At 44.2% G+C, this 19,316-nt stretch overlaps 1 protein-coding gene and 1 pseudogene across 2 annotated transcripts in view; one reads left to right on the top strand and one right to left on the bottom strand.

The window, feature by feature from the left end:
* The window catches only part of LOC144507961 (voltage-dependent calcium channel subunit alpha-2/delta-1), a 669,448-nt gene that overhangs the window by 38,128 nt on the left and 612,004 nt on the right, over positions 1–19,316 (top strand). The window lies entirely within an intron of this gene.
* On the bottom strand, positions 2,352–2,467 carry LOC144508133 (5S ribosomal RNA; annotated as a pseudogene).

The following is a 19,316-nucleotide window of genomic DNA, read 5'->3' on the forward strand; positions in this document are numbered from 1 at the left end:
AATTCTGCTATCTGCACATGTGCAGTCAAACATGGAAACCCAGAAGTTACTGTCAATGATACTCTGCTGATCCACAGACTGCACTGTTGCAGTTTCTGCCAATGGAATCTGCATGGAAATCCATGTTATAGTATGAACTTGGGCTAAATACCCTCTATTCTCACAGTAAAGAAAGATGAAGAAGTTAGTACTTGCGCACTATGGAGTTACTAAATGTATAGGGTGGCACGGTGGTGCAGTGGTTACCACTGCTGCCTCACAACGCCAGGGAGCCAGATTCAATTTCAGCCTCAGGTCACTGTCTGTGTGGAGTTTGCATTTTCTCTTCGTGTCTGTGTGGGTTTCCTCTGGGTGCTCCAGTTTCCTCCCACAGTCCAAAGATGTGCAGGTCAGGTTGATTGGCCATGCCAAATTGACCCTAGTGTCAGGAGTAAATGAGGGTTACGGGAATAGGGCCTGGGTGGGATTCTGGTTAGTCCAGATTCGATGGGCCAAATGGCCTCCTTCTGTACTGTAGGATTCTGTGACTCTATGGATTGTATGAATAATGATGTCATTAGTGATAATTATTGCCAAACAGTTTCTCTAGCCCTGAAAAAATAATGTTTCCATGAATGGAGTTTCATCCCCTTAGAATATTAATGTTGCAGATTCTTAAAAATATTACTTTTACTTCCCTCCCTCGATCCCATGTGTATAGCCCAATCTATATTTTGCACCCTGTACAATAATTTAAATGTAATTAATATTCACTGTGTTTTTACCTCCTACTTCCAGTCCATATGGTTTGGCGTGGGTAGGTGAGGGGGTTGGAAGTTGCAGAAAACCTGTGAACTGGGATTCCTGTACATGCTGGGTAGTTTTAAATCAGAGATCATTTCCTGCCTTAGAACTAGCCCGACTGAAGGGCAGGAAGCCAGTTGGTAAAGATCGCACAAACAGATAAGTCTGTGCCAGGAGTGGGGAGGGAGAAAACTCAAAGATTAGTGGGGATGGGTTGATTGGCAATGAAGGGTCATTGGGAGGATCGGTCTAGTGGGCTGCTGATGCCCAGTTCCAGTGGGGGTGGGAGATTGAGACCTGAGGGGTGGGAGGTCGGAGACCTTGGAGGGAGGAGAGGGAGCTTAGGGAGAAGGTTGGTGCACCTGGTATTGGGGAATGGGGGCCTGGTGCTGCAACAGTGGGGAGTGGGGTATCTGAGGCCTGGTGAAGCTTGAAGGGTTGGAGGGCCGAAGGGCCTGTTTCCTTTGCTGCTGTACTTGTGGGGGAATTGGAGGACTTGGTGAGGAAGGGTGTATGGGATTGCCATTAGCGGGGGACAAGAGTAATCTGGTTGATTGTGGAAGCTCCTCAGTCAGGTACCTAGATCCAGAATAAAAGTGGATGTTGGAGATCTGAAACAGAAATAGAAATTCAGCAGGTCTGGCTGCATGTGTGGAGAGCGAAACAGAGTTACTATTTCTAGCCTGCTATGACTTCTTCGCAAGTCATCTTCTGAATCTTGTGTCGGGGGCTAAGACCTTATTGTATATTTTTAATTTAGGAATGTTTTATGCTGTTGAGAAAGGGAGGGGTGGGGGCAGGTGGAATAAAAGGACAGTCAGGGATAGGTTAGAGGTTAAAGTGTTGAGTCATTCACTTCCTGAGTCACCAAGTTCTCACGTTGATGAAGCTGCTGTGTTATTCAAGGCTCACACTGTAGCCTCGGTTAAGACTAGAAATTGGCAGGTTGAGGACAGATTTGGGTTGGAAACAAATCTTTCAAACTTTAACCCACTCACCATCTGATCCAAAGATGTCAGTTGTTCAATAAATGCACCCCCCCCAACCCACCCCACCCCCCAGTGTCATGAGCTTCTCCGCCGCCTACTCTGTTCACAATTACCATAGAGGGAGACAATAACCTAGTGGTATTATCGCTAGATTATTAATACAGAAACTCAGCTCATGTTCTGGGGACCCAGGTTCGAATCCCACCACGGCAGATGGTGGAATTTGAACTCAATAAAAAAAATCTCTGGAATTAAGAATCTACTGATGACCATGAAACCATTGTCGATTGTCGAAAAAAATCAATCTGGTTCACTAATGTCCTTTAGGGAAGGAAATCTGTTGTCTTTATCTGGTCTGGCCTACATGTAACTCCAGAGCCACAGTGTAGTGAGTCTTCGGAGGCAGAAGTCCTTCACCAAAATCCCTTTATCTGCAAACTCTAACAGCAGTGCACAGAGTGCTAGCAGTTAGCATTCTACCTTCGGGGTGTCAGAGGAATTGACACTCCCAGTTAAGTACAAGGCAAAGACTCCCTGATTGGCCCATCAGTTGGATCCTGAATCAGGGACATCTTTTTGTGACTGCATCTGGTATTTCCAGGCGGTCTCCCATCCAAATACTAACCAGGCCTGAGTCTGTTTAGTTTAGGAGATCAGATGAGATCGGGCGTTTTCAGACTAGTATGGCTGTGGGCATCCTTAATCAGGGAGTTCATACTCCAATAGGCCAACCTCAATGGCCTGATTGAAGTCATTTACACACAGCAATGTGGTTGACTCTCAACTGCCCTTGGGCAACGAGGGATGGGCAATAAATGCTGGCCAGCCAGCGATGCCCATGTCCCATGAATGAATTTAAAAAAAGATTGACCCAGGCACCCAAAAACAAGAGATTTCCACAGACAAATCTGTGAAGAGTCACAAGGAGCTGCACACAAGGTGAATGACAGAAGCCATTTGTTCAATTGTCACAACGACATTTGGACCAGGTTTATTTGTAAAGGACAAGAGGCTTGATGATGACTGGTGAGAGCATTCTGAAAGGACACTGATCACTGAGTAACCAAGGTGCACTGAACAGCACTTTCACATTTGCTTAATGTACAGTATTTCTCTATCCCGGTTATATTTGTACCAGAATTATGCTATCCATTTCTACATAATGAAAGTTAATGGACACGGTGCACTGGAATTTAATACTGGGATTAGAATAATGCTGGATTTGACTACTTATTTCTTTCACACGCCACATTTTATGTTCATTTGCTAAGTCTGAATCTCATTCTATTGACACACGAGATGAAATGAATCCTTTCAAAGTTAAGCAGGTTATGAGGATTATCAGAGGGTAGAAAAAGCTATCAGTAAGGTCGTGAAGTTATTCCACGGCATCTTCCGCAGTGATAACCAGCCAGGTCCTCAGTGCAGCCAAATCGGATTAAGCGGTAATTCTGCACCCCTCCCCCCCTAAAGTTCCAGTTTAATCTGCTTCATTTCAGTCAGAGCAACATACCTGCCGATCTAAGAGAACATCAGACTTCATAAGGTACAATAAGGCCTGTGTGGGAGGCTGGAAAATTACTGTCAAAGCAATGCTTTAGAATGACACAGGTCCAAATCCCACTGTTCAGAATTATGTTTATCATCCGCACATCATTCTGTGACAGATAAGTAGGAGGTATTTCCCACTGTGTAATTCCCTCCTTTGTAATAAATCTGTAGGATGACTGTGTATGTCAATTACATGTGGTCCTGAATGGCTGCAATGTTTAGATTAGAGCCTTACCCAGTAGGTTTATGGAGGTATTACATTACAGGCAGTGGCTTCTGTAATTTAATTACAGGAGGCATTCAACAAAAGGAGAATCCATCTTTTCTGTGTGTTTAAAAATAACCCAATAATCTAATAGATATAAGGATGAAAGCCTGAAATAAATTGATTTATTTGAGGTACAATGACAAATGTCCGTGGTTGATACAGCTAACATTGTTTTAAACCCATGTACCAACAATCCAGGGATCTGAATATTGGTGGGTGTTGCCCCTTGCACTGCTATGATAGGAGGTGTTGTTAGTGGGAATTGGCAGTGCCACCCCAAACAGAATGGGGGAAGATTGAAGGTGTATCACTCTGAGCCACTTGTCACAGGAAGGACCTGAACAGACACTTTGAGAAAGGGTTGATAGAGGGGAGCTGGGGAGAGGCAAATCAGTTTACGAGAGGTGTATCACAGTGGTTACGCTGAATTTGCCCTCTTCTTTCATTTCGATCCATTAGTTCTGTACACCATCCCAGTTGATGAACCCACTTGCCAACTGGACTTTTGGCTCCCTTGTAACCAACGGCTGGAGGAGAGAGGACAAGGAAGACTTTTTGCTTTTCTCTTTCTCTTTAAGGGAAGCTTAAGCTCCGCTGTGTACTTTATACAGCCGTGATGTAGAGATGCCGACATTAGACTGGGGTGGGCACAGTAAGAAGTCTCACAACACCAGGTTAAAGTCCAACATGTTTATTTGGAATCATGAGCTTTCGGAGCGCAGCTTCTTACTGTACTTTATACAGCAGCGTGAATCTTCGACAACTACCTTAACCACACAAATGTTAATGTCCTAGATCATTATATTATAATTCAACCTCACTGCAAATAATAAAAGAACTCATCCTAGAATATATTTCCTTACGTAGCAAACAAGTGCAACAGAAATATAATTAGGATGTCCCTGCCTTCTAATGTTTCTGAACATTTAGTGAGCTCTATCGGGGGAGTAACTCTTGGCACTAAAGGGATCAAGGGATATGGGGGGAAGGGGAGAATCAGGATATTGAATTTGATGAACAGCCATGATCATAATGAATGGTGGAGGAGGCTGGAAGGGCTGAATGACCTACTCCTGCTTCTAGTTTCTATGTAAACACTTCATTGTATCACCCCATAATCTGTGTGGTTTTAATGAAAAATGATCCAATTTTTCAAGTCTTTTCTCATATTTATATTCCCTCATACTAGACAGCCTCCAAATGCACCTCTCCAAATGATTGTATCCTTTAAAGCATCAATATTCTTCTTGTGTGGAGCCCTAAACTACTTTCAATACTGTGAGGTTTTAGTTAGGATTTTATGTCAGCTCAACATTAGCTCTTGGTTTCTATGTTCCACACCTCTAAAGATATCTAGGATTCTGCTTGCTATTTTTACAGCCAGATCAACCCGAGATGCTGTTTATTGCTCTGTGAGCCTATACCACCAACCCTCACAAAAAAACTTCTGCTTTCCCACCGCATCGAACATTGCTTCCATTCAAGGTACAATAATTGATGACTTTTTTCACCAAATGCATACCACCTCACACTTGTTGAGTGACAAGTGAAGTAGCATTTGAGTAACTAAGTTCAAGTTACTGTGCTGAAAATCTAAACACCAATTTTGTTTTCCAATTTTCATAAAACCTATTGGATTTTAGAAAAGATACCCTAAACCTCTGAGGTCATGTACCACCTGACTCAAGAACGGCTCCTTCCCTGCTGCCATCAGGCTTTTGAATGGACCTACCTTATATTAAGCCGAGCTTTCTCCACACCATAGCTATGACTGTAACACTATATTCTGCACCCTCTCCTTTCCTTCTCTCCTATGCATCCCATGAACGGTATGTTTTGTCTGTACAGCGTGCAAGGAACAATACTTTTCACCGTATTCCAATACATGTGACAATAGTAAATCAAATCAAATCAAAGGAAATGAAATTTCAAAGTGCTTGAGATGTATCAAAATATTTAAAGTGAAGATTCCAATTGTCCTGTGGGAATTTTCCCTCAGACGTCCTTAGAAATGCGCAGCCAATCTTGCAGCTTAAACACTTGGATTTCCCTTTCAGGTTTTCATGTCTATTCTATAATGTAGAGTTAAAGCCAGGAATCAGCATGCAGTCCATAAATGGGGTGTGATGAGAATGGGTGAATGCAAAGAGGAACGAGGTTCCATGCTAAGCACTGCAACTTAAATGGATGAACAAATGTGAATGAAGGCTTGGGGTGAAGGGATATACTTTACCTCTTGAACATTGATTATAAACATTTCAATTAAGCTATTCAGCACAGTTGCAAGCAGTGGGTTGCTGAAAATGGCAAACATGTTTAGCACAGAGCCTTCTTGGAAGTGGTTAAGTGGTTTGCCCTATCCAACTCAATAAGGTGATTAAACATTTATGTAAAACTGAAGGGCCGTGCATGGGTGGTTGCATTTGTACTGGCTGTGATGGCCATTTCATTCCCACTAACTTGCTGAAGATTAACTTGGGCTCTCCTTTTGTCAGTTCCATGGCAGGTTTCACCTCCTCTTTTAGCTTAATCTCCTGAAGTAACATTTTAGTCAGTGTTCAACCTTGCAAAGTGGAAGGAGGGGAGATTGGGATTCTGTGCCTCGGAGCTGACCTCTCTGGCTTTCGGGCCACAAACGCAAGCAGACGAATTTGAACCTAACCCTCTCGACAGGAAAGTGACCGGGATTGAGCTGAGCACCAGTTTTAGACACCTGGACTTCGGTGGAGTGTAAAATCAGGCAAGGTGTAAAACCGGCAATTAACCTGATCCGGCTGGATTGTTACCGGATGGGTTTGGTTAAAATTGCTCCCAAAGTTCTCTGCAGCCAAGATGATTCTGAAGATGGCTGGCCTTTTAAAATACCAGTGGCCTGCAAATTGTACATTCTTGCCTTGTCACAATTCCAGCATGGATTGCTCCCGAGTTGAAATCCCAGGCTTTAGTGTCAGCAGGCTGTTTGTCACTGGAGGCATCATGGTTCAGCCTGATCTTGTCCTTCCACAATATCTGCTTACATGCACTTCCAGCATGGGCTACTAAACGGGATTAATGTAATATCCTAACTATGTTCGGGGTTGTGGGTTTTACACAAAAAGAAAAGATGTGGTTTGCACACATAGATTCAAAGTAACATACAACAGGTTTATTGAAAAAGATGTTCTCTGCACAGAACAGAAACCGAAACTAAACAGCAGCCCGTGAAGCACCCCAAGTGACATCATGTGACAGGCTCTTAAAACAATCATGCAACTACTTACATATATAACAATTAGGAATAAGATAAAATATTCTTTGCTAATGTACCACAGGGTAAAATACAAAAAGTATATCATCTTTTGAGCAAATATTCCCTGTGCCTCAAGTGTCTAAAGCTGTAAGAAAGCAAATAGAATATTATGTTTAAAAGCAGGATATATTAACCAATAAAAAAATGTTAGAAAGGGCTTAATGGGAATATTTAAGAAGTTCCTTCATTGCCTTATACTTCCCTATCTCTTGCTGCATTTCAGCTCCTGAGATCTGTGCTCACTCAGTTCTGACCCACTTGAGCAACTCCAATTTTAATTCCTGCATCATTGATGACCAATGTTGCCAAAGTCCTCAGTAGTCGAATTCCACCCCATCTACCGCCAACCTTGCAGCCTCTCTTCCCTCCTTTACAAGCCTTTAAAACCAACCTCTTTAGCCATGCATTTGATCATCTGACCTAATAACTCCTTATGTAGGTCAGTGTCAATTTCTTGTTTAGCAATGCTCCTGTGAAGCAGCTTAATGTGTAGTATCACATTAAAAACACCAAGTAAAAGCAAGTTGTTGTTGTACATTAACTACCCAATCCCAGCCGAGCCAAAGTTAACATTTAAAAGCTAGGTTAGATCGGTGGTTGAAGGAAAGGGGAATTAAGGGATAATACAAAACAAGCTAGCATACTGAGAATGTGGCAATTGTTCATAGAACCATAGAACCATAGAAAATTACAGCTCAGAAACAGGCCTTTTGGCCCTTCTTGTCTGTGCCGAACCATTTTATGCCTAGTCCCACTGACCTGCACTTGGACCATATCCCTCCACACCCCTCTCATCCATGAACCCGTCCAAGTTTTTCTTAAATGTTACCACTTTATCCGGCAGCTCATTCCACACTCCCACCACTCTCTGCGTGAAGAAGCCCCCCCTAATATTCCCTTTAAACTTTTCTCCTTTCACCCTTAACCCATGCCCTCTGGTTTTTTTCTCCCCTAGCCTCAGCGGAAAAAGTCTGCTTGCGTTCACTCTATCTATACCCATCAAAATCTTATACACCTCTATCAAATCTCCCCTCAATCTTCTACGCTCCAGGGAATAAAGTCCCAACCTATTCAATCTCTCTCTGTAACTCAGCTTCTCAAGTCCCGGCAACATCCTTGTGAACCTTCTCTGCACTCTTTCAACCTTATTTACATCCTTCCTGTAACTAGGTGACCAAAACTGTACACAATACTCCAAATTCGGCCTCACCAATGCCTTATATAACCTTACCATAACACTCCAACTTTTATACTCGATACTCCGCTTTATAAAGGCCAATGTACCAAAGGCACTCTTTATGACCCTATCCACCTGTGACGTCACTTTTAGGGAATTCTGTACCTGTATTCCCAGATCCCTCTGTTCAACTGCACTCTTCAGAGTCCTACCATTTACCCTGTACGTTCTACTTTGATTTGTCCTTCCAAAGTGCAATATCTCACACTTGTCTGCGTTAAATTCCATTTGCCATTTTTCAGCCCATTTTTCTAGTTGGTCCAAATCCCTCTGCAAGCTTTGAAAACCTTCCTCACTGTCCACTACACCTCCAATCTTTGTATCATCAGCAAACTTGCTGATCCAATTGACCACATTATCATCCAGATCATTGATATAGATGACAAACAACAATGGACCCAACACCGATCCCTGCGGCACACCACTAGTCACAGGCCTCCACTCAGAGAAGCAATCCTCCACAACCACTCTCTGGCTTCTTCCATTGAGCCAATGTCTTATCCAATTTACTACCTCCCCATGTATACCTAGCGACTGAACCTTCCTAACTAACCTCCCATGAGGGACCTTGTCAAAGGCCTTGCTGAAATCCAGGTAGACAACATCCACCGCCTTCCCTTCATCCACTTTCCTGGTAACCTCCTCGAAAAACTCGAATAGATTGGTCAAACATGACCTACCACGCACAAAGCCATGTTGACTCTCCCTAATAAGTCCCTGTCTATCCAAATATTTGGAGATCCTATCCCGTATCACACCTTCCAATAACTTGCCCACCACCGACGTCAAACTTACTGGCCGATAATTTCCCGGATTTCTTTTGGAACCTTTTTTAAACAACGGAACAACATGAGCCACCCTCCAATCATCCGGCACCTCCCCCGTGAATACTGACATTTTAAATATGTCTGCCAGGGCCCCTGCAAGTTCAACACTAGCTTCCCTCAAGGTCCGTGGGAATACCCTGTCCGGTCCTGGGGATTTATCCACTCTGATTTGCCTCAAGACAGCGAGCACCTCCTCCCCTTTAATCTGTAAAGGTTCCATGGCCTCCCTACCAGTTTGCCCTATTTCTGTAGACTCCATGCCCGTTTCCTCAGTAAATACGGATGCAAAAAAACCATTTAGTATCTCCCCCATCTCTTTTGGTTCCATACACAGTCTACCACTCTGGTCTTCAAGAGGACCAATTTTATCCCTCACTATCCTTTTGCTCCTAACATACCTATAGAAGTTCTTTGGATTTTCCTTCACTCTGTCTGCCAAAGCAACCTCATGTCTTCTTTTAGCCCTCCTGATTTCCCTCTTAAGTAGCTTCTTGCACTTTTTATACTCCTCGAGCATCTGATGTGTTCCTTGCTGCCTGTACATTTCATACAACTCTCTCTTCCTCTTAATCAGTGTTACAATCTCCCTCGAGAACCAAGGTTCCTTATTCCTATTTACTTTGCCTTTAATCCTGACAGGAACATACAAACTCTGCACTCTCAAAATTTCTCCTTTGAAGGCCTCCCACTTTCCATTTACATCCTTACCAGAGAACAGCCTGTGCCAATCCACACTTCCCAGATCCCTTCTCATTTCATCAAATTTGGCCTTTTTCCAGTTCAGAACTTCAACCCGAGGACCAGATCTATCCTTATCCACGATCAGGTTGAAACTAATGGCATTATGATCACTGGATCCAAAGTGTTCCCTCACACTCACATCCATCACCTGCCCTAACTCATTTCCCAACAGGAGATCCAATATCGCATCCTCTCTAGTTGGCACCTCTATATACTGATGTAGAAAATTCTCCTGAACACATTTTACAAACTCTACCCCATCTAAACCTTTAATAGTATGCGAGTCCCAATCTATATGTGGAAAATTAAAATCCCCAACTATCACAACTTTGTGTTTCTTGCAGTTGTCAGCTATCTCTCCGCTGATTTGCTCCTCCAATTCTCGCTGACTATTGGGTGGTCTATAATACAAGCCCATTAATGTGGTCATACCTTTCTTGTTTCTCAGCTCCACCCATAGGGCCTCTGTAGACAAGCTCCCTAATCTATCCTGCCTGAGTACCGCTGTAACATTTTCCCTGACCAACAATGCCACCCCCCCCCACCTTTTATCCCTCTGCCTCTATCCCGTCTGAAACATTGGAACCCTGGAACATTGAGCTGCCAGTCCTGCCCCTCCTGTAGCCAAGTTTCACTAATGGCTATAATGTCATATTTCCATGTGTCTATCCACGCCTTCAGCTCATCTGCCTTCCCCACAATACTCCTGGCATTGAAATAGACACACCTCAAAAAATTATTTCCACCACACTCTACCCTTCCATTTATGATTTTGAACATAGAACATAGAAAGCCACAGCACAAACAGGCCCTTCGGCCCACAAGTTGCGCCGATCACATCCCCACCTCTAGGCCTATCTATAGCCCTCAATCCCATTAAATCCCATGTACTCATCCAGAAGTCTCTTAAAAGACCCCAACGAGTTTGCCTCCACCACCACCGACGTCAGCCGATTCCACTCACCCACCACCCTCTGAGTGAAAAACTTACCCCTGACATCTCCTCTGTACCTACCCCCCAGCACCTTAAACCTGTGTCCTCTCATAGCAACCATTTCAGCCCTTGGAAATAGCCTCTGAGAGTCTACCCTATCCAGACCTCTCAACATCTTGTAAACCTCTATCAGGTCACCTCTCATCCTTCGTCTCTCCAGGGAGAAGAGACCAAGCTCCCTCAACCTATCCTCATAAGGCATGCCCCCCAATCCAGGCAACATCCTTGTAAATCTCCTCTGCACCCTTTCAATGGCTTCAACATCTTTCCTGTAATGAGGTGACCAGAACTGCGCGCAGTACTCCAAGTGGGGTCTAACCAGGGTCCTATAAAGCTGCAGCATTATCTCCCGACTCCTAAACTCAATCCCTCGATTAATGAAGGCCAGTACGCCGTACGCCTTCTTGACCGCATCCTCCACCTGCGAGGCCGATTTAAGAGTCCTATGGACCCGGACCCCAAGGTCCTTCTGATCCTCTACACTGCTAAGAATGGTACCCTTCATATTATACTGCTGCTTCATCCCATTGGATCTGCCAAAATGGATCACCACACACTTATCCGGGTTGAAGTCCATCTGCCACTTCTCCGCCCAGTCTTGCATTCTATCTATGTCTCGCTGCAACTTCTGACATCCCTCCAAACTATCCACAACACCACCTACCTTGGTGTCGTCAGCAAACTTACCAACCCATCCCTCCACTTCCTCATCCAGGTCATTTATGAAAATGACAAACAGCAAGGGTCCCAGAACAGATCCCTGGGGCACTCCACTGGTCACTGACCTCCATGCAGAGAAAGACCCCTCCACAGCCACTCTCTGCCTTCTGCAGGCAAGCCAGTTCTGGATCCACAAGGCAACAGCCCCTTGGATCCCATGCCCTCTCACTTTCTCATTTTGCTTGAACTAACCTGTCTTTTTACCCCTGCTCCACTATCTGCTCTGGCACTCTGGTTCCCACCCCCCTGCAAATCTAGTTTAAACGCTCCCCAATAACACTAGCAAATCTCCCTGCAAGTATATTGGTCTCCTTGTAGTTTAGGTGTAACCCGTCTCTCTTGTACAGGTCCCACCTGCCCCAAAAGAGGTCCCAATGATCCAAGAATTGGAAACCCTGCCCCCTGCACCAGTTCCTTAGCCACGTGTTTATCCGCCCAAGCATCCTACTCCTGCCCTCACTGGCATGTGGCTCAGGTAGCAATCCTGAGATTACTACCCTCGGGGTCCTGCTTTTTAACTTCCTTCCAAGCTCTTTGTACTCACTCTTTAGGACCTCCTCACTCTTCCTTCCCACGTCATTGGTACCGGCGTGTACCACGACATCTGGCTGATCACCTTCCCACTTTAGAACTCTGTGCACGCGATCAGAGACATCGCTGACCGTGGCACCTGGGAGGCAACAAACCATGCGGGAGTCTCTGTCCCGACCACAGAACCTCCGGTCTGTACCTCTGACCATTGAGTCCCCTATCACTACTGCTCTCCTCTTCTTCATCCCACCCTTTTGCGCTGTAGAACCAGACGCAGTATCAGAGTTCCGGCTGTCGCAGCTTGTCCCAGGTAAAGCATCTCCCACAACAGTATCCAATTCAGTATACCTGTTGTGGAGGGGTATGTCCACAGGGGAACCCTGCTCTGCCTTTCCTTTCACACTGCCATTTCCTCTCCTTACAGTAACCCAATTTCCTGTGCTCTGCTGCTTAGGTGTAACTATCTCCCTAAAGCTACTGTCTATAAACTTCTCATTCTCCCGAATTAGATGGAGGTCATCAAGCTCCTTCTCCAGTTCCCTAACATGCTTTGCTAGCAGCTGCAGCTGAATGCATCTTTTGCAGGTGCTGTTGTCAGGGATACCGGAGGTCTCCCTGATCTCCCACATTCTGCAAGAGGAACATTCCAACATCCTGCCTGGCATTTTTTTTTTAGTCTGGGGAAAAACAAGAATAAACTTTCTGGGAAAGAAAAAACTTACTCTCGCCTCTGCCTGTTCTCGCCGAAGCCCGTTTTGAGCCAAAGCCCTTCAGCTCTCACTCTGCCCCCTGCTCACTCTGTTGCCCGCTAACGACACTGCCCGCTCAAAGGTGCGGCCTACTTTTAAACCCTCCAAAACCTTCCCAGGCTGCTGCTGGGCCTACTTCCTGTTTTGAAAAAAAAAACTCCGATTTTTTTCACTAATTTAACTGAAAAACAAATAAATAAATAAAATGCACAAACAGCTCCCTTACCCTCAGCCTGCTCCTGTGGAACAAATTGACTCTGGGATTGTTGACTCTGGGATTGTTGACTCTGGGATTGTTGACTCTGGGATTATTGACTCTGGGATTATTATCTCTGGGATTATTGACTCTGGGATTATTAACTCTGGGATTATTGACTCTGGAGTTTATTATTATTATTTATTATTATCATCTGGAGGATAAACAGCAACACAGAATAAAATAAAAACAGACAGTGCAGGTCCAGCAGAATCTGTGGAGAAAGAAACAAGAGTTCACTTTCATAGGATCATAGAATCAAAGAATCCCTACAGTGCAGAAGGAGGCCATTCGGCTCATCGAGCCTGCACCGACAACAATCCCACCCAGGCCTAAACCCGTCACCCCACTTATTTACCCTGATAATCCCCTGACACTAATGGACAATTTAGAACGGCCAATCAACCTAACCCACACATCTTTTGGACTGTGGGAGCAAACTGGAACACCCAGAAGAAACCCATGCAGACATGAGGAGAATGTGCAAACGCCACACAGACAGTGACCCCAGACCAGAATTGAACCCGGGTCCCTGGCACTGTGAGGCTATCCACCGTGCCACTGTGCCGCCCCAGCTCAATGACATTTCATCAGCATTTTCTGTTTTTTAATTCGGGTTTTTAATTTGCTGAATATTTTAAAATGATCACCTGTGGGAGATCTAAGAGTTAAAAAAAAATCTTTGCATTGGTGTAGCTCTGTGGACTTGACAGAACCGATCCTAGTCTATGCTGTGGCCAGCCAGGGCAGTAATATAATCAGCCTGATAGTGCTTGAACTATGGAGGGCCAACATCAGATAGGGTTGTTGTTCCTGACTGATATCGCTGCAGTGACCACTGCTAGAAGCCGTGTCCTCATGGATTTCAGATGAAGACAAGGCTGGGCTCAGCTGGGATTTTCCCCCAGTGGTCAAAACACAGAGAGGCCATTAGGGCGAGATGTTGAGTGTTAGAATCTAACCAATGATAACATTGGATCTGTTGTAGTGACCAATGGTAACATGCTGTAAGGGTCAGCTGACCCAGTAAACTATGTAACCAACAACAAAATGATGTGGTGGTCAGCTGACCAGCTGACTCAGTATAAATAAGACGCCGCTGGGGTTTGTGGGAGCTTGGAATGCCCGGGGATTCAAGTGTTGGAGTAATGATGTCTCTTTATTAAATCTTTTTTCTTTGATTTACAAGTTGGAGTAAGGTTTGTTTTATTTTAGTGCCTGTAACTGAAGAGTTCTTCCTGCCGATGAACATCGAGGGGATGCTGACAGCATTGAAACTCGTCACCTCAGGGTGGAAAATGAAGGGTGTAACGTAACAAAAAAAGGAATTCTTCATAAAATGCCCTTTCTGTTTAATTAGCCAGCACCTTTGAAATCCAAAGCTTTTTGAAAAGAAAATAAAAAGCTCAAAATAAAGTTTAAAGTGCAGTTTTTTTTGGATCTTGGTGGATCCAGTGATCTTTGAAATGAATTCCCCGATATGGAGAAAAATGAAATAATGGGATGGTTGGCATAGAACTGATGCTGGTAATGGTAGATTCATGATACAAGCACAACATCAAATATTCATGAGTTACCAGTGTTCTCATTGATGCTCTGAATTATTGTCACATGAAAGATTCTGGAACCTAAATGAGCTTATCTTTAATTACACATAGATCCATGGAACTATATTTAAGGCAGAGTAAATGGCTGTTGAAACAAGCATGGCTGCTGTTTATATGAACAGTTCAAACTTACTGTTTAAGCAACTGAAAATACAAAGCATGTTGGGAGCGATCTTACCATATCGCCCCACTGACGGATGGACGGTCTTCCCGGCACCGAGTATCCGGCGGGATCAGACTCATGCCCAAGAAGGAGTGAGGCTGATCTCAATGTGATATTTAAAATAGAATTTAAATATCACAAGTGAGCCCATGGACGCGATCATCCGGGCTTACTTGCCTCTGCGGCCTCACCGGTGAAGGTCTTCACTGGCGAGTATCATGTGTGGTCTTCATCAATGGGACCTGTTGTGATGGCCTTGCCGGGGGGACCGAAGGCCATTGAGGCCTCCCCAGGAGGTCAGGGGCAGAGGGGAGATGACCCTTGAACTGCGCCAAGGGAGTGGGGCCTGAAAGGGGGCTGGGCCTACTGGGAGGAGGTGGTGCCTGAAGGGGCAGGGTCTAAGGGGAGGGGAACGGGGGAGCGTTGCACACTCTGCAAATGTGATCAGGTGATCAGACAGGGGCAGAACGCTGCAAATGGGAATCGGCTAATCTGTGCTGCGGGGGCGATCGGTCCGTGTAGTGGGCGTGGGTGATAAGTTCTTTCGGGAGGGTGGGACGAGGATTGGCTGTGGAAGCCAGCTATAGCTGGGGTAGGCTGTGACAGATCTCTGTCAAAGAGATATCTGCACATGCGCAATGACGTCCTCTGCTGCAAGCTGCCAGCTTTCGGCGAGCTTAGGCTCTACCCCTCCTTCCCCTGCTGGCAGGAAATAGATCCGGCTTCATTTTTTCTTCAAAGGCAAGATATGATTTTTAATTCACCCAAAAAAGCAGCACAATCTTTTCCCGTTTTCATGCTCGTTCGGCACTTAGAATCTTTTTGGTAAGAGCGCCCTATCGTCTGAGATGTTTTATATGGTTCCCAACTCAGTTTAATAACGTTAAGGGTGACAGATTGGTCACGTCGCTGTAAAGGTCACATCCATGCCTTTTATGCTGAGAAGCTGTTTGGCAAATTAAAAAATCCATAAGATACCGACTTTATGTCGTAAGACTGTGAAATAGTGTATGACTTACACATCAGCAACACAGGGAATGTTTCAGGTGTCATCCGAAGCTAGTGAAACCCAAGCTATTTATCAATAGCATTCGAAGCCTGAGATGGTTTTCCATATGGAAGGACACCCTTGTATATGTCCACTGGTGTTAACAAATGGAGTAGTGAGAGGTACTTGCCCTTGCCTCACTAAGCTCTGGCTCATTTCTGGTCAGTGAGTGAGGGGTAGAGTGTGGGGCTTGGGGTTTGAATGAGAGGAAAGGTTGCTTCTGCCTTGGTGAGTCAGTCTGAGCCACAGTCATTTCATATAAGTCACCATTTCCTTATGTGTGATGTAATATGTCCAAGTGCACTCTGACCACAAATCAGAAGGGAATTTGGGCAATGAAGGTTCCTAGCATCAGGCACCTATGATTGTATTGCATGACTCATCCTGCAGTGCCATCATGCCACAAGTAAAGGTGCAGCCATTGGTTTCATATGGCAGCAAGCCATCGTCATTTTATCGAAAGAGTATCGCTTCAACATTGGAGAAACTTTGGGCCAGAATTTCCTTTTTTTACAGCTGGCCATCGCAGTGAATCATCTGCTGGGTGATTTCCAAAAATCCAGCTTATTGGAATAGCGTTAATGGACTTCTGCTGGGTTCCTGCCCTGTCAGAAAACTCACTTCAGTGGCGATGTTGGTTGGGAGAAAGTGAAGTCTGGGAAAGAAAGGAAATTGTAAAGGCAGGCTTCTGGGGTAGCTGAAACCAGCTGAAGTCACAGGTTATGATCGATTGCATTTCCTGGAGATGTTAAAATTGAAATAGCCATTCCCTCATAGCAGCTGTGTGCGCCAGGAAAACATGACTACTCTCTTGGACAGTGTTGTGAAGGCATTCATATTGACAACTAAATCAGATGGTTTATTCTTATCGTCTGCTTTTAATTCGATTACAGCATCCAAATTTTGATATTATCAAATACCCAATAGCACATCTGGTAGGAAATCACAGAAGTGGCACTGGATATTGGGGAGGCAGTAGCGCAGAGGTATTGTCACTGGACTAGCAATCCAAAGACCCAGGGTAATGCTCTGGGGACCTGGGTTCAAATCCCACCATGGCAGATGGTAAAATTTGAATTCAATAAAAACCTGGAATTCAAAGTCTCTTGATGACCATGAAACTATTGTTGATTTGTCGTAAAAACCCATCTGGTTCACTAATGTCCTTTGGGGAAGGAAATTTGCACTCCTTATCCGGTCTGGCCTACATATGACTCCAGTGTGGTTGACTCTCAAATGCCCTGTGAAAGGGGATTCAGGGAGGGGCAATAAATGCTGGGCCAGCCAGCGACGCTTGCGTCCCATAAAGGGAATTTAAAAAAAGACTGGAAAGTCAGTCAATTATCTCCCTATCTAATTTTCCTTTCCCATCTGCCCTGTCCTGACTCACATGGGGGCAGGATGTGGATCAAAATCTTTTTATTTCTCACGAATCACCCAGTGGACAATTTGCATTCTGACTTTTCCTTGTTAATATTGGGTTGATAGGCTGTGGAGAGACCTCCCCATTTCAGATTGCCCTAGCCCCAACACCTGCCTCTCCTGGCCCTCAGATATAACTTAGTTTGGGTGGGCCTTTTGAACTCCATGGCTGATATGTTCAGTTAGAGTGAAGGCAGAACATGTCCTGACCCGAGCTCTGGGCAAAAAATAATAGGAAGTTCTAGGCCCCAGTTTTTCACATTAAAAGAGCGTACCACTTATGACAGACAGGGACATTGGGCCCTCAGCAGTAGGCCCATTGCAAAATGCCACCCGTCTCGCTCTGTCACTGGCAGTGAGGTATTAAGGATACTCATCTCATTTTGAGGCCATAACCACCCCAATAACACTAGGCGACAGAAGTGAACACTGATCCCAAAATTATTGTGGGGGAATGTGAATACCCTGGTATGGGATTAAGAAGGGTGAGAGCTAGAAGTTTCCAGTGGGAGTGGAATAGATGAAGCGAGTTGCAAATATAGAAATGATAAAATAGTACCGTGTAACATTTTGAAGTAGCCTGTGCATTTAATGAAAGCTCAAATGGCCAGGAACAATGGACTTAAAGGAAAGATCCTTCGACCTGATTTATACATGAAGCCCTGTTCAACTTACTTACCAAGCATCATGATATAACAACGAGTGCAGTTTTGGAGAATAATATCATCTTGCACTTTATTTTCTTTCTCTGGTTCTGTAACCTACTTTGATTCGCTAAAGCTTAACTATGCTTCCTGACAATTCCTGAAGGATTTGCCAATATTCCTGTGATTAACCGCAGTTCTGCAGCATTTTATAGAACTGATTCTTTTCTGATCAGTGCATGTTCCTAAGCCAGGTTTCTAAAGTAGATATAGATATCCAGTACCAATTACCTGACTGTGTTCGCAGACATTAACAGACCAGAGAGGTGGTGTGAGAATGGGGGCAAGAGCTGTCAAGACAGACTAAGTAGCTAGGATCGCACAAAAAATGGTTCATAAATTTTGCAATCAGCTAACTCAATACCAATTGAACTGTAATGGTGATAAATGCAAGGTACTATATGATAACAGGAAACATTGATCTGACCCGGATACTGTGGATGGGTCCAAACAAGTCGAATCTAAAGTGATCCGAGTGTTTTACAAGATTCAGCAATTAGGAAGAATAAAGTATTTACATTTATATAGTGCCTTTCATGACCTTAGTATGTCACAAAGCACTTCACTGCCAATAAAATAATGTTTAAGTGTGCTCACTGTTTTAAGGTAGGGAATTTTGGTGTGCACAGCATCAAGATAAAGGACCATTTTTTAATTTGCTAGTGGTGGCTGTTGGATAAACATGGGCCAGGATATCGAGAGAGCTCCTCCTATCTTTGAACACTGCCATGTGACCTTTGACATCTACCTAAATGTGCCAATACAGCGTCTCTTTAGCATTTCAACTGAAAGACAGCACCTCCAACAGTGCGACATTCTATTTTTGCTACATCGTTGAGTCAGCTTATAGAATATGGCTTGAGTTTTCTCACAGATGGAATCAGTCTGTGCAGAAATGCCAGCAGAGGTCCAATTCCTGAAGTGTTGCCCCCCTCCCCACCCCCACTTTGGATATGCGATCCTGGGGTACTTTTGGGAAAGGTATATCCCTCTTTTTGGGAAGCACGACATCCTTTGTGAGAGATAAGACAGCTTTTGTGAGAGGTCAGGTGCCCTTTGGGATTGTTATAAGTTTCTAAAAGTAGACATGATTGTGCTTAAGAAGTACGTAAACTTATTGGAACTGTCAAACTATCAAAGAACTGTCAGGATTCCTTAAATGTGTCAAAGCTCTCAAGGCTTTGATGCGTTTAAAAAAAAATCAGTGCCTGCTATTTTATCCTGTCTAATGACATAAGTCTGAGGGTTGTCATAATAGAATTTGTGCTGAATGACTGATTTTACAACCTGACATTATCACAGTGGGGTGCTTGTTAATGAACAATTTGATTGACAGCTCCAACTTGTTATAGAATAGTGATGTTTGTTTTCAAAATAAATTAAATACTTAAGTGAATTGTTTATTTTTATAACAGATTGGTTGAATGAATTTCAACG

The sequence above is a fragment of the Mustelus asterias genome, chromosome 19, assembly GCF_964213995.1.
Source record: "Mustelus asterias chromosome 19, sMusAst1.hap1.1, whole genome shotgun sequence".
Lineage (NCBI taxonomy): Eukaryota > Metazoa > Chordata > Chondrichthyes > Carcharhiniformes > Triakidae > Mustelus > Mustelus asterias.